This window comes from Bubalus kerabau, chromosome 4, assembly GCF_029407905.1.
Source record: "Bubalus kerabau isolate K-KA32 ecotype Philippines breed swamp buffalo chromosome 4, PCC_UOA_SB_1v2, whole genome shotgun sequence".
NCBI lineage: Eukaryota > Metazoa > Chordata > Mammalia > Artiodactyla > Bovidae > Bubalus > Bubalus kerabau.
In genome coordinates, this window is record NC_073627.1 from 156,897,431 (window position 1) to 156,911,328 (window position 13,898).

Here is a 13,898-nt window from a genome sequence, read left to right on the forward strand (position 1 = left end):
CTTCAGAGCAATCAGTGCCCAAATTCTCAGTTACTGAGTCTTCCCGATTTCCCACCTTCCACCTCAGCTGTGGCAAGGCTGAAGGCTGAGCCTCATGGGGACTGGTGACCATGCTGGGATGGCCTGAGGCTCTCAGCAGCCTCCTGTACGGCAGCCAGCCCTGTACTCAGGGTCACCGGATCCCCTCAAGCCCTGTGTTCTCCTCAGAGGCCTCACACCAAGAGGCTTCCCCAACGTCCTTGTGGGGCATCTGTGCCCCTGTCCAGGAAGGCACCAAAAACACCCCCACACCAGCTGGCCTCGTGGGCTCTCAGGGCTGGGAAGGAGCAGGAGGTTGGTCCACCCCTTCTGGCCTGGAGCCCCTGTACCCCATAGTGCCCCCCAAGATCACCTGCATATCCCATCCTCACGCAGGAGATGACAGCTTCACCCCAGACACCAGGTGTGACCTCAGACCCACGTCACTGAGTGTACAACCAGCCCTCTCCTCACACACAGGTAGCAGCTGGGTCCCCTGCACTTTCAAAGGCAAAACCGTCTCATTTCTCCTCCGAAATAACACAGTACTGATATAGAGACGGTGTTCAGGCTGACTCTTAAACTCTAACTTAGACCTTGAAGCTGCAGTAGGCCATGAAGTGTGAGGAAAAGCCATTAACAGGGGGAAATAAGCACAAAGGAAAAGAACCTTAGAGTCAGCTCTTCATCCTAATGCCAGGAATTGCTCAGAAATCCATGCAGTCTCTCACTTCTAGTGAGGAGATCCTGGTGACCCTGAGTACTGGGCTGACTGCTGCACAGGAGGCCACTGTCTAGGACCCTGACAGGCACTCCCCGTTACCGGCGCAGCTGTCTATGTATTTCAACATGTTTCCGCACAACTGTCTCCTCCTCTCCTCCCCTCCCCGCTTCCCCATCCTTCCCTCTTTCTGTCCCCCATTTGCCCTCCTTCACAGCCCCCTCTGTGACCATCCTTCTCTCATACCTCCCTCTGTCTCTCCTGCCCCAGGCTCCTGGTCCCCAGGCTCCAGCCCACCTTCCCGCCCTCCTACCCACCACCCCCTGCCCAGTAGCATCTCAGCTGCCTCCGGACGATCCAATGTGGGTCACACAGCCCCTACCTCAGCATCCGCCCATGAGGTCTCGGCCAGAAGCCTAAATGCAGACTCATTTCAGCTGGGAAGCTGAAACCCTGCCCACCGCTGTGTGAGGGGACGGTTGACCCTTCTTTGCTGAAATTCTTTCCATGTGCCCAGGTCAAGAGGAAGCCATTCATGGAGACACTCTGGCAGGGTCATGACAGGATGGGGTCCTGAGGAGGCCCACAACCCCAGACGCCTGCACCTAGGCAGCCTCAGAAATACAGCAGAGGCCACCCTGCCTCCCACGGCCCAGGCGCTCCAAGTTGCCCATGGTCCCACAAAGAACAGAACTCTGCTTGTTTCTCATTTCTGGGGGATGTCCTCACACCACGTAAGGAGCCATGAGTTGAATAGATTCCTCCTAGGGCACCTGGGACTTCTCCACACACTCCAGCCCGCAGCCTCCAAAATGAGAAAGGAGGAGCCAGCCACAGAAGAAGGTATGAAAGCTTAGACATCAGGTGTGCCCCAGCCCCACCCGTGGCACCCTCTCTACCGAGGGCCCGGCAGGCCTCGATAACATCCCTGGCCAGGGGGATCGGGTGCTACCTAGTCCAGGAGTGGGAGGGCTCGAGCTTCCCCTCTGCTTCCTTCCTCACTCCCTCACCTGAATCACGAGAATGAAAGGGGAACTTAACAACAAATCTTTCGGTAATCTTTTTTAAGCTTCAAAATGTGGTTTAAAAAATCAATTAAGGAATTCTACAAGGAAAAAAAATGGTTTCAAGTAAGTCATCTGACATGAGCCAGGCATGACCCAGAACACCAATAAAATCTCTGTTCTTGGGGTCTTGCCCTCAGGTGAAGACATCTGTGCTCAAACTACCCAGCCCCTGTCAGGACCTCCACTCCAGTTTGCAGAACACATGGGGCATCTCACTCAGCCTTTGCAGGAATTCTTTCAAGTCCAGAAAACACTGCCACCAGGCTGGCAATTTCCCTCCATTCAGATTAGCCAAAAAACTCTTCTTCTCAGGGACTCCGCCATGAATAACTGTTTAAGAAAACCACTATCCCTCACACCCTATTTCCTTTATTTCACTAGATGGGCAACTGTTGGGCTTACTTACTGCTTATTCTTGTACAATCACTACCTCTCTGCTATGAACTGTCAATTGAGAGCTTTCTCTCTCCCCTCTGACCTCCAGAAAAGCAGATGAATAATGACAATTTCTTTTATTTTTTAGTTTAGTTTTATTTTTAACAGCCTTATTAAGATACAATACACATACCATATGATTCTCCCATTTAAGTATATAGATCCATGGATTTTGGTATATTCACAAAGACCCAATTTTTAGAAAATTCTGTCACCCCCCAAGAGAAACCTTGTATCCATTGGCAGTCACATCTCATTTCCCCACATTCCCTTTCCCTATCCCGGTCTTAATAAACCACTTTATTTCTCTCTACCGATGTCAAATTCTGAACATTTTACTGTACATGAAATCATACAGGATAGTCTTTGGCAACCTTCACTAAGCATGTTTTTAAGGTTCATACATGTCTTACCATGTGTCAGAACTGCAATCCTCTTTATTGTTGATAATATTCTGATGTGCACATATATTAATAGCACATTTAATTGTCTGATCATCAGTTGATGTGCTTCTGGGTTGCTTCCAAGGGCTAGCTTTGATGAATAATTTATGCTGCTATGAACATTTGTGCACAGGCTTTTCCATGGACATATGTTTCACTTCTCCTAGGCGTGTACATACAGGTGGAATTTCTGGACCATGTGGTAAACCTATGCTAACTTTCTAAAGAAACTATAAGCTGTTATTCAAAGCTGTTATTCACATCCCAGCAGCACTGTGAGGTTTCCAGTATCTGCAACCCTCCCCAACCTTGCTACTAACCACCCATTGTCTATTACAGCCGACCTGGTGGCTGTGTTCTCCAGTGATGAGTCACATTAGCACCGTTCCATGTACTAATTGACCCTTCGTATATCTTCTTTGGGCTTCCCTGGTGGTGCTGTGGTAAAGAACCCACCTGCCAGTGCAGGAAACTTGGGTTTGATCCCTGTGTTGGGAAGATCTGCTGGAGCAGAAAATGGCAACCCACTCCAGTATCCTTACCTGGAGGATTCCATGGACAGAGGAGTCTGGCGGGCTATGGTCCATGGAGCAGCAAAAGAATCAAAAATAATAAAAAAAAAAAAAAAAAAAGACTTAGCAACTAAACAACAACAGCAATGTATCTTCTTTGGAAAAATGTCTCTACAGATCTTTTGCTGTTCTCATCGGGGTAAAATATTCTCAACATAAAATGTACCACCTTAACAAATTTTAAGTGTACAGCTCAGCAGTGTTAAGGATATTCACATTGTCCTGCAATGATCTCCAGAATTTTGTCATACCCATTAAATGACAAAACTGCATTTCTCCTTTCTCCTGGCATGGCAGCCTCGTTCCCTTTCCAGGAGTTTGACCCCTTGCTTGTGAGTACACTAACTACAATTCCCTGAGTAGCATGATCCTGGGTAAACCATTTCCATTTTATTATGGAACACTTCTGGGCATTGACCTGATGCATTTGTCAGACATTACCCAAGACATCAAGGGTATTTCATACGTAAAGATTAAGTCCTTCAGTCATAAAGGCAGTTTCAATTCATGCCCGGTAGCAAGCTAGTCATTGCCCCTCAAATGGCAACTCTCTAGTGCCAAGTCCCACTAGATGTCACTGGTGGCACAAGTGGGCTTTAGCCATAAGCCCCAGCCTACACCCCATACAAGGCTGCTTACTCCACAGAGAATTTGTTCACATCAGCACTGTTCTACACTGTTTGAAATTAACAACCTGTGACGACTCAAGCCATCTTATTAGTTCCCATTGACATGTCCAATTAATACTGAAAGGACAGATGTACCCGCCTACTGTTTTATAATTCTAGGGAAAGGCAATATCCATCCCCATCACACATTCAGATGAAGAGATATAGACACTTCATAAAGAGCCCACGCAGACAAGCCAAACTTTGTCCAAATCTTCATCTTAATCCATCAACCCTTGCATTCTTGACTACCGAACTTCACCAGCAGGATTTGGCTTTACAATACCAAGCAGGGAAAGTGTTCCCCAGCTAGACATGATGTCCATGCCCAGAAAACACTCAGGTGAAGGAGATATAACTTCTTCACATAAAGCCTATTAAATATTTTTTTTTCTTTTCTTTTCTCCTTCTCTCTCTCTTTTTTTTTTTTTTTTGCCTTGCTCCACAGCTTACAGGATCTTATTTCCCTAATCAGGGATCAAAACTGGGACCCCAGCAGTGAGAGCACCGAGACCTAACCACTGATGGCAAGGAAAGTCCCATATTCATATGCATTTTGCTTTGGGTACCCAGCAGGAGACTGAAGCAAGGGAGTCTGGCCCTTTTGTCACTCTTTCTCTTAACTCAATTGCAGAAGCATCACCACAGGTTAACCTGGTGGTTCCAACAGTAAGAACCCACCTGCAATGCAGGAGACCTGAGTTTGATCCCTGGGTTGGGAAGATCCTCCGGAGAAGGGCATGGCAACCTACTCCAGTATTCTTGCTTGGAGAATCCCATGGACAGAGGCGCCTGGCAGGCTACAGTCCTTGGGGTCGCAAAGAGTCAAACACAACTGAGCAACTTTCACTTTCACCACAGATTACAGCTGATATGATTTTTTCCTGTTGCCATTTTTGGCTTGGACCTTTCCAAATTCCTCCAAACTGGAATATATAAAGCAGCTTTGTTTAGGGAACCAGCAGGGGCTCTTATTGGTCCAGTCACCCTCCAAGAGTGCTGCAGAAGACCTTCATTTAGACCATCAATAGCTGTTTTATTCGCCCCCATTTCTTCATAACTGTTTCAGGATTTCCATTCCATGGCACAAGTCCTGTGGCTCTCCCCTCATCTATGCCCCTTCCTTTGGCCATCAGCCTTCCTTGTCACGTGCTATTTCGGCACACCCTTTTCCCTTGGATATTGTTCTGAGACTAGATGCAATAATATGAGTTGGGTCTGCATCTGAATCCCCAGCATATCCTCAACTGAAGGCCCTGAGACAGGAGGCTGTGGTTCCCCAGCCATAAGCTAAGCTTAACCTTTTCATTTTTAGCTCTCATAGAATAATAACCAAGGGATTGTATCTTTTGGTCTTTTCATATTATTTTGCATTTCCTTACAGATCCACTGAGCCAACTCCCCAGAATTTGGATTCATCATCTCTAAATCCCATTGGGAACTTCTACCTCTAGGAACTGACATCAGCATAGCAGCTGCTCCATACCACGGGCAGAGACCCCACAGCCACTCAGGAATCAAAACTTCCTTCTTCCCCACCCTTTTATCTTTTCTCCCCCAAAACCATATTTTTCAGTGATTTGAGTCATGCTAGCTAATTCCACTTTTTCCTAGCACCAACCCTTCCATCACCATCTCACCTGGTACACCGCAATTTGTTCTGGCACTAACCAACCAGGCTCCAAAGTCCCACTACGTGTCACTGGGTGGCACAGACCCCACAGATTAGAAGGCATGGTTCTCAACAAGACTATCCCTTACTTCAGAATTCCCCAGGCCGCCTATACATCAGTCCAACTGGCTACCAATCTGAGGGCTTCTCAATGACCCCCAACCCCCAAGTCTGGTAATTCACTAGAAACTCATAGAACTCAAGAACGCGCTACACTTCTGGTTAAGTTTTATTATGAAGGATACAGATCAGGACAAGCCAAATGAAGAGATGCATAGCATGAAGTCTGGGAGGGTCCCCAACACAGAACTTCTGTGTGACACTCTTCCTGTATGTCAAGCTACACCATGTCCTAGCACATCCGCATGTTCACCAACCAGGGAGCACCAGGAAGCTTTGGTGTCCAGAGTTTTCATTGGAGTTTAATGACATCATCATGACCAGTTGAATCGTTGGTCAGCCAGGTGGTTGAGACCAATCTCCAGCCATTCCCTTCCCCCTGCCCTGGAGGGTGGGAAGTCTGGCTGATGGGGGCTCTAAGCCCCAACCCTCTAATCATGTGGTTGGTGCTTCTGGATTGACCACCCCATTCTGATGGATTCTATGCATCCATCATGAGTCTCCTCAGTACGTAAACTTACATGTGGTCCAAGGGCTCATTACTAATAACACTCCTATCATTCAGGAATTCCTAAGGGTTTAGAAGCTCTGTGCCAGGATCCCAGGGCAAAAACTAGATGTACCCTTTATTATACGACAGGTAGTTACCCCTAAGGGCTTCCCTGGTGGCTCAGTGGTAAAGAACCTGCCGGCCAGTGCAGGAGATGCAGGTTCGATCCCTGGGTTGGGAAGATCCCCTGGAGAAGGAAATGGCAACCCTCTCCAGTATTCTTGCCTGGAAAATCCCGTGGACAGAAGAGACTGGGGTCACAAAAGAGTCAAACACGACTTAGTGACTAAACAACAACTTACCCCTAAACCCAACCAGAGGGTCTGCAGCCACAGAGGCTATCGAAGAAGGCTGCTGCCTCAGGCTTGAAAACATTTCTCTGTGACTAGACATGATCTGACTGAAGTCTGCAAGAAGATGTGTGTAGGTGGGGTGTGATCCTGAGGGAATGTGTGGCCTGCAGCTCCAGGCAGCAGTTTATCTGGTGTGATGTCCCCCACGTTCTCAGGGCTTCCCAGGTGGCACTAGTGGTAAAGAACCCACCTGACAATGCAGGAGATATGAGACCTGGGTTCGATCCCTGGGTCGGGAAGATCCTCTGGAGAAGGGCATGGCAACCCACTCCAGTTTTCTTACCTGGAGAATCCCCATGGACAGAGGAGCCTGGTGGGCTACAGTCCATAGGGTCGCAAAGAGTCAGACAGAACTGAAGTAACCTAACACGCACATATGCCCTGCGTGCTCAAGGCTAGACTCCAAGGTGCCACCAGATGGTTCAAAGCCCTTGATGAATTTTCCAGGACAGGACTAAATGCACTGACCTGGGAGTTAGCCGCTGAGTTAACTTGACCCTTGCCTGGAAACAGCAACTCTGCCATGGCAACCACCACAACAGGTCCCACTCACCGCACTCACATCCAGGTTACCCAGGCAGCCGACAGCCTCAAATGGTGGGAGGACAGAAGAGGGTTTCAACCAGCAAGGAAACACTAGTTCCAAGTCTGCTGGCTGGCTCAGCGGCTTCTACGATTTTCCCACCTGCAGGCCTCAGTGCTAGACTGTACAAGAGGCCCTTTCCCACACACATCCAACTCTGAGCATTTAAAGGCATCAAGCCAGCACGGGGTTCCTCCAGTTAAACTTGACATTCTTTGAAGAATGAGAGAATCATAATGAATGAGTATTATTTGTTTATTAACAAGTGAATAATATCATTGGTCAAAATAATAGCAAACACTTATATAGTATTTATTCTTTACTGGATGCTGTTCTTCCAAGTCTGTGTGTGTTGTTCATGTTGTCCATCCATTTAATCTCCAATAGCCTGGAGAATCCCAGGGACGGGGGAGCCTGGTGGGCTGCCATCTATGGGGTCGCACAGAGTTGGACACGACTGAAGCAACTTAAAAGCAGCAGCAGCCTTATAAAAGAGGTGTGATAATACTGCAATTTTACAAGTGAGGAAGGTGAGGCCTGACAAAGTGAACAAAGACACCTAAGAGGTTCTGTCTCAGTACAGATTTTAACCCCAGGCATCATACTCCCTGGGCCTTCCCAGATGGCGCTAGTGGTAAAGAACCCTCCTGCCAAGGCAGGAGACAAAAGATACTGGATTCGATTGCTGGGTTGGGAAGATCCTCAGGAGGAGGGCATGTCAACCCACTCCAGTATTCTTTCCTGGAGAATCCCATGGTCAGAGGAGCCTCTCGGGCTACAGTTTATAGGATGGCAAAGAGTCTGACACGACTGAAGTGACTTAGCATGCACACGACACTCTCTATTTGCCAAAAGAAAAGCACACTTTGAAAAGTACAAAAAGAGCACAGCTGAGTCACCGGTATGAAAAGCTGGCCCATGTACACTGTCTTGAAGAGTGGCACATTCACAGGCAGCATGCTGCTGGGCAGGGCAAGACGCAGGAGCACAAAATGAGCAGATTTATATGTGAATATCTCTGCAAATAGCCTCAATAAAATATTAACAAATTTAATTCAAAATGCTCATTAAAATAATAATAAACCACAGCCAAGTAGGATTTACCCCTCAGGAATGCAAGGATAATTCAAATTAGGACATCAATTCACACAACTGACAACATTAGTAAGTCAAAGAAGAAAAACCACATAATTATCTGCAGAGAAGCTAAAATGATATTTTAGAAAACTCAGCATCCATTCCTGATTAAATTTTAAAAAACACTTAACAATAAGTGAGTATTTTCTTATTATGATTTAAAAGCATATTTTAAACCAAAAATAAGTACCAATCTTTATAATGAAATACCAGAAATATTCTCATTACGTAAATATTGGTTTAAGGTGAGAGGGGAACACAAGAGCTGGAAACAGTGAAGAAGGCAAAGCTGAAACCACCACCATGAAAACTGACACCACCACGTGTTCAGGAAATCCAGACACAACCTCAGTTTAGTTCAGTTCAGTTCAGTCACGCAGTTGTGTCCTACTCTTTGCGACCCCATGGACTGCAGCACGCCGGGCCTCCCTGTCCATCACCAACTCCCAGAGTCCACCCAAACCAATGTCCATCGAGTTGGTGATGCCATCCAGCTATCTCATCCTCTGTCATCCCCTTCTCCTCCTGCCCTCAATCCCTCCCAGCATCAGGGTCTTTTCAAATGAGTCAGCCCTTTGCATCAGATGGCCAAAGTATTGGAGTTTCAGCTTTAGCATCAGTCCTTCCAATGAACATCCAGGACTGATCTCCTTTAGAATGGACGGGTTGGACCTCCTTGCAGTCCAAGGGACTCTTAAGAGACTTCTCCAGCACCACAGTTCAAAAGCATCAATTCTTCGGCGCTCAGCCTTCTTCACAGTCCAACTCTCACATCCATACATGACCACAGGAAAAACCATAGCCTTGACTAGACGGACCTTTATTGGCAAAGTAATGTCTCTGCTTTTTAATATGCTATCTAGGTTGGTCATAACTTTCCTTCCAAGGAACAAGCATCTTTTAATTTCATGGCTGCAATCACCATCTGCAGTGATTTTGGAGACCAGAAAAACAAAGTCTGACACTGTTTCCACTGTTTCCCCATCGATTTCCCATGAAGTGATGGGACCAGATCCCATGATCTTAGTTTTCTGAATGTTGAGCTTTAAGCTAACTTTTTCACTCTCCACTTTCGCTTTCATCAAGAGGCTTTTGAGTTCCTCTTCACTTTCTGCCATAAGGGTGGTATCATCTGCATATCTGAGGTTATTGACATTTCTCCCGGCAATCTTGATTCCAGCTTGTGCTTCTTCCAGCCCAGCATTTCTCATGATGTACTCTGCATATAAGTTAAATAAACAGGGTGACAATATACAGCCTTGACGAACTCCTTTTCCTATTTGGAACCAGTCTGTTGTTCCATGTCCAGTTCTAACTGTTGCTTCCTGACCTGCATATAGGTTTCTCAAGAAGCAGGTCAGGTGGTCTGGTATTCCCATCTCTTTCAGAATTTTCCACAGTTTATTGTGATCCACACAGTCAAGGCTTTGGCATAGTCAATAAAGCAGAAATAGTTGTTTTTCTGAAACTCTCTTGCTTTTTTGATGATCCAGCGGATGTTGGCAATTTGATCTCTGGTTCCTCTGCTTTTTCTAAAACCAGCTTGAATATCTGGAAGTACATGGTTCACGTATTGCTGAAGCCTGGCTTGGAGAATTTTGAGCATTACTTTACTAGCATGTGAGATGACTGCAATTGTGCGGTAGTTTGAGCATTCTTTGGCATTGCTTTTCTTTGGGATTGGAATGAAAACTGACCTTTTCCAGTCCTGTGGCCACTGCTGAGTTTTCCAAATTTGCTGGCATATTGAGTGCAGCGCTTTCACAGCATCATCTTTCAGGATTTGAAATAGCTCAACTGGAATTCCATCATCTCCACTAGCTTTATTCGTAGAAAAAAGCATCACGCTTTCTAAGGCCCACTTAACTTCACATTCGGATGTCTGGCTCTATGAGAGTGATCACACCATCATGATTATCTGGGTCATGAAGATCTGTTTTGTACAGTTCTTCTGTGTATTCTTGCCACCTCTTCTTAATATCTTCTGCTTCTGTTAGGTCCATACCATTTCTGTCCTTTATCGAGCCCATCTTTGCATGAAATGTTCCCTTGGTATCTCAACTTAGCAACCGTCATAAAAGCCATAAATCAGCTGGTGACAATTTTACATGCTATGGGGGCTTCTTTTCTTTTTTTTTTTTTTATATAGAAATTTTATTTTATTTTTTTATTTTTTTTTTTAATTTTATTTTATTTTTAAACTTTACATAACTGTATTAGATTTGCCAAATATCAAAATGAATCCGCCACAGGTATACACGTGTTCCCCATCCTGAGCCCTCCTCCCTCCTCCCTCCCCATTCCATCCCTCTGGGTCGTCCCAGTGCACCAGCCCCAAGCATCCAGTATCGTGCATCGAACCTGGACTGGCAACTCATTTCATACATGATATTTTACATGTTTCAATGCCATTCTCCCAAATCTTCCCACCCTCTCCCTCTCCCACAGAGTCCATAAGACTGTTCTATACATCAGTGTCTCTTTTGCTGTCTCGTACACAGGGTTATTGTTACCATCTTTCTAAATTCCATATATATACGTTAGTATACTGTATTGGTGTTTTTCTTTCTGGCTTACTTCACTCTGTATAATAGGCTCCAGTTTCATCCACCTCATTAGAACTGATTCAAATGTATTCTTTTTAATGGCTGAATAATACTCCATTGTGTATATGTACCACAGCTTTCTTATCCATTCATCTGCTGATGGACATCTAGGTTGCTTCCATGTCCTGGCTATTATAAACAGTGCTGCGATGAACATTGGGGTACTCGTGTCTCTTTCCCTTCTGGTTTTCTCAGTGTGTATGCCCAGCAGTGGGATTGCTGGATCATAAGGCATGTCTATTTCCAGTTTTTTAAGGAATCTCCACACTGTTCTCCATAGTGGCTGTACTAGTTTGCATTCCCACCAACAGTGTAAGAGGGTTCCCTTTTCTCCACACCCTCTCCAGCATTTATTACCTGTAGACTTTGGGATCGCAGCCATTCTGACTGGTGTGAAATGGTACCTCATAGTGGTTTTGATTTGCATTTCTCTGATAATGAGTGATGTTGAGCATCTTTTCATGTGTTTGTTAGCCATCTGTATGTCTCCTTTGGAGAAATGTCTATTTAGTTCTTTGGCCCATTTTTTGATTGGGTCATTTATTTTTCTGGAGTTGAGCTGTAGGAGTTGCTTGTATATTCTCGAGATTAGTTGTTTGTCAGTTGCTTCATTTGCTATTATCTTCTCCCATTCTGAAGGCTGTCTTTTCACCTTGCTGATAGTTTCCTTTGATGTGCAGAAGCTTTTAAGGTTAATTAGGTCCCATTTGTTTATTTTTGCTTTTATTTCCAATATTCTGTGAGGTGGGTCATAGAGGATCCTGCTGTGATGTATGTCAGAGAGTGTTTTGCCTATGTTCTCCTCTAGGAGTTTTATAGTTTCTGGTCTTACATTTAGATCTTTAATCCATTTTGAGTTTATTTTTGTGTATGGTGTTAGAAAGTGTTCTAGTTTCATTCTTTTACAAGTGGTTGACCAGAGTTCCCAGCACCACTTGTTAAAGAGATTGTCTTTAATCCATTGTATATGCTCGCCTCCTTTGTCGAAGATAAGGTGTCCATATGTGCGTGGATTTATCTCTGGGCTTTCTATTTTGTTCCATTGATCTATATTTCTGTCTTTGTGCCAGTACCATACTGTCTTGATAACTGTGGCTTTGTAGTAGAGCCTGAAGTCAGGTAGGTTGATTCCTCCAGTTCCATTCTTCTTTCTCAAGATCGCTTTGGCTATTCGAGGTTTTTTGTTTTTCCATACAAATTGTGAAATTATTTGTTCTAGCTCTGTGAAGAATGCTGATGGTAGCTTGATAGGGATTGCATTGAATCTATAGATTGCTTTGGGTAGTATACTCATTTTCACTACATTGATTCTTCCAATCCATGAACATGGTATATTTCTCCATCTGTTAGTGTCCTCTTTGATTTCTTTCACCAGTGTTTTATAGTTTTCTATATATAGGTCTTTAGATTCTTTAGGTAGATATATTCCTAAGTATTTTATTCTTTCCGTTGCAATGGTGAATGGAATTGTTTCCTTAATTTCTCTTTCTGTTTTCTCATTATTAGTGTATAGGAATGCAAGGGATTTCTGTGTGTTGATTTTATATCCTGCAACTTTACTATAGTCATTGATTAGTTCTAGTAATTTTCTGGTGGAGTCTTTAGGGTTTTCTATGTAGAGGATCATGTCATCTGCAAACAGTGAGAGCTTTACTTCTTCTTTTCCAATTTGGATTCCTTTTATTTCTTTTTCTGTTCTGATTGCTGTGGCCAAAACTTCCAAAACTATGTTGAATAGTAATGGTGAAAGTGGGCACCCTTGTCTTGTTCCTGACTTTAGAGGAAATGCTTTCAATTTTTCACCATTGAGGATAATGTTTGCTGTGGGTTTGTCATATATAGCTTTGATTATGTTGAGGTATGTTCCTTCTATTCCTGCTTTCTGGAGAGTTTTGATCATAAATGGATGTTGAATTTTGTCAAAGGCTTTCTCTGCATCTATTGAGATAATCATATGGTTTTTATTTTTCAATTTGTTAAGGTGGTGTATTACATTGATTGATTTGCGGATATTGAAGAATCCTTGCATCCCTGGGATAAAGCCCACTTGGTCATGGTGTATGATCTTTTTAATGTGTTATTGGATTCTGATTGCTAGAATTTTGTTAAGGATTTTTGCATCTATGTTCATCAGTGATATTGGCCTGTAGTTTTCTTTTTTTGTGGGATCTTTGTCAGGTTTTGGTATTAGGGTGATGGTGGCCTCATAGAATGAGTTTGGAAGTTTACCATCCTCTGCAATTTTCTGGAAGAGTTTGAGCAGGATAGGTGTTAGCTCTTCTCTAAATTTTTGGTAGAATTCAGCTGTGAAGCCGTCTGGACCTGGGCTTTTGTTTGCTGGAAGATTTTTTATTACAGTTTCAATTTCCGTGCTTGTGATGGGTCTGTTAAGATTTTCTATTTCTTCCTGGTCCAGTTTTGGAAAGTTGTACTTTTCTAAGAATTTGTCCATTTCTTCCTCATTGTCCATTTTATTGGCATATAATTGTTGATAGTACTCTCTTATGATCCTTTGTATTTCTGTGTTGTCTGTTGTGATCTCTCCATTTTCATTTCTAATTTTATTGATTTGATTTTTCTCCCTTTGTTTCTTGATGAGTCTGGCTAATGGTTTGTCAATTTTATTTATCCTTTCAAAGAACCAGCTTTTGGTTTTGTTGATTTTTGCTATGCTCTCTTTTGTTTCTTTTGCATTTATTTCTGCTCTAATTTTTAAGATTTCTTTCCTTCTACTAACCCTGGGGTTCTTCATTTCTTCCTTTTCTAGTTGCTTTAGGTGTAGAGTTAGGTTATTTATTTGACTTTTTTCTTGTTTCTTGAGGTGTGCCTGTATTGCTATGAACTTTCCCCTTAGGACTGCTTTTACCGTGTCCCACAGGTTTTGGGTTGTTGTGTTTTCATTTTCATTTGTTTCTATGCAAATTTTGATTTCTTTTTTGATTTCTTCTGTGAT